At 46.1% G+C, this 2,736-nt stretch overlaps 1 pseudogene; it reads left to right on the top strand.

Annotated features, from left to right (window-relative positions):
- The first annotated feature begins 374 nt into the window (after window positions 1-374).
- On the top strand, window positions 375-2,418 carry LOC101098331 (annotated as a pseudogene).
- Window positions 2,419-2,736: the final 318 nt, after the last annotated feature.

Here is a 2,736-nt window from a genome sequence, read left to right as displayed (position 1 = left end):
ACTTCCTTGACAGAGGTACTTCCAATGTGACATAGTCACATAGCTGTTCTCTCCCCATACCCATTCTTTTTAAAAGTTCCTGGGCACCTGGGTGGCTCAGTCGGTTAAGCAGAGGACTTTGGCTCAAGTCATGACCTCATGATGAGTGTGAGCCCTGCATCGGGCTCACTGGTGTCAGTATAGATCCTGATTAGGATCCTCTTTCCCCTCTCTCTCAATCCCTTTCCTGCTCGTGCTCTCTCTCTTTTTCTGTCTCTCAAAAATAAATAAACATTAGCCTGCCTGATCGTGCGTGTTCTGGCCACTCTGTGCCCTTCTGCATTTGGCATCGCCACAGCTGCCCTCATTCACTCCCCACCCTGCCACCCGCAGCCATGGCACCAGGCCAGCTCGCCTAGTTTAGTGTCCCTGACAAAACAGGCCTCGTGGAATTTGCCAGAAACCTAACTTCTGTTGGTGTGAATCTGATCGCTTCTGGAGGGACTGCAAAAGCTCTCAGGGATGCTGGTCTGGCAGTCAGAGATGTCTCTGAGCTGACGGGATTTCCTGAAATGTTAGGGGGCCGTGTGAAAACCTTGCATCCTGCAGTCCATGCCAGTATCTTGGCTCATAATATCCCAGAAGATAATGCTGACATGGCCAGACTTGACTTCAATCTTATCAGGGTTGTCGTCTGTAATCTGTATCCCTTTGTGAAGACAGTGGCTTCTCCAGATGTAACTGTTGAGCAGATTGATATTAGTGGAGTAACCCTCCTGAGAGCAGCAGCCGAAAACCACGCTCGAGTGACAGTAGTATGTGAACCCGAGGACTATGTGGCCACGTCCGCAGAGATGCAGAACTCCGACAGTTAAGACACCCGCTTGGAGACTAGACGCCATTGAGCCTTGAAGGCTTTCACTCGTACGGCACAATATGAGGAAGCAATTTCAGATTACTTCAGGACACAGTATAGTAAAGGACTATCTCAGATACCCTTGAGGTATGGAATGAATGCTCACCAAACTCCTTCTCATCAAAAGCGCTGAAGCCCAATCTTCCCATCACAGTTCTAAATGGAGCCCCTGGATTTATAAATTTGTATACAGTGAAGAAACTCAAAGAAGCTTTAGACATTCCTGCTGCTGCCTCTTTCAAACATGTCAGCCCATCAGGTACTGCTGTTGGAAATTCCACCAAGTGAAGATGAGGCCAAAGTCTGCATGGTCTACGATCTGTGTAAAACCCTTACACTCTGGGGCGCCTGGATGGCTCAGTTGGTTAAGCATCCGATGTCAGCTCAGGTCATGATCTCACAGTTTGTGGGTTCAAGCCCCGTGTTGGGCTCTGTGCTGACAGTGCGGAGCCTGCGTGGGATTCTCTCTCTCTGTCTCTCTCTCTCTCTCAAAAATATTTAAAAAAACAACAACAACCCTTACGCTCATATCAACTGCATATGCAAGAGGAAGAGGGGCTGACGGGATGTCTTCATTTGGTGACTTTGTTGCATTATCTGATATTTGTGATGTCCCTACTGCCAAAATTATCTCCGGAGAGGTATCGGATGGTATTGTTGCCCTAAGATATGAAGATGAAGCTCTGAAAATACTTTCCAAAAAGAAAAGTGGGTACTACTGTGTTCTTCAGCTGGACCAGTCTCACAGTCCAGATGAAAACGAAGTTCCAACTCTCTTGGGTCTTCGTTTAAGAGAGTTGGGTCTCTCAGAAGAGAAATAATGGCGTCATCGACAGGTCATTGTTTAGCAATGTTGTGATCGAGAATAAAGATTTGCCAGCGTCTGCGCTCAGAGACTTCATTGTAGCCACCGATGCCGCGAAGTACACGCAGTCTAACTCCGTGTGCTATGCCAGGAATGGTCAGGTTATCGGTATTGGAGCAGGACAGCAGTCCTGAAAACACTGCACGACCTTGCAGTGGATAAGGCAAACTATTGGTGGCTTAGACATTATCCACAAGTGTTTTCAATGAAGTTTAAAACTGGAGTGAAGAGAGCAGAAATCTCCAATGCCATTGATCAGTGTGTTACCAGAACCATAGGCGAGGATGAAGATTTGGTAAAGTGGAAGGTACTGTTTGAGGAAGTCCCTGAACTACTACTAACTGAAGCAGAGAAGAAGGAATGGGTTGAGAAACCTAATGAAGTTCCTATCAGCTCCGATGCCTTCTTTCCTTCAGGGGTAACGTAGACAGAGCTAACAGGAGTGCTGTGGCATAGCCGCTCCTTCCGGCTCCGCTGCTGACAAAGTTGTGATTGAGGCTTGTGATGAACTGGGAATCATTCTTGCACATACGAATCTTCGGCTCTTTCATCATTGATTTCATTGCACAGCATTTTATGGTTTGTTCCATAAATCGCATGTGACATTTTGACAAATACATTTTTAAAAAATTAAAATATTAAGTCTTAGTCAAAACAAATAAATAAACATTTTTAAAAATCCCTTCTTTTTTAATCACTCACGCCAGCCAAGTGTGTTCCTCCTCCATCTCAACATCACTGGAACAGGGCCCTTTCTACTGCAACTCTGGCGACAGGGCAGTGAGAAGTGCGTTCCAGGGGCTGCTTGTCCCCTCCTCTCTGCCTGTATGGTTCCCCTTTTCATGTCCTATTTAATATCTGCACTGCTGAGTAGGACTAGTGGTAAGTGTCCCATAACCTTTTTGCATGACAAAATATCACACAAGGAGGAAACGGAAAGATAGCGACAGTGAAGCAGACATAACCTAAAATTGAC

Source organism: Felis catus, chromosome D1 (assembly GCF_018350175.1).
Source record: "Felis catus isolate Fca126 chromosome D1, F.catus_Fca126_mat1.0, whole genome shotgun sequence".
In the NCBI taxonomy this organism is placed as follows: Eukaryota; Metazoa; Chordata; class Mammalia; order Carnivora; family Felidae; genus Felis; species Felis catus.
This window is presented reverse-complemented; position numbering and strand designations above follow the sequence as displayed.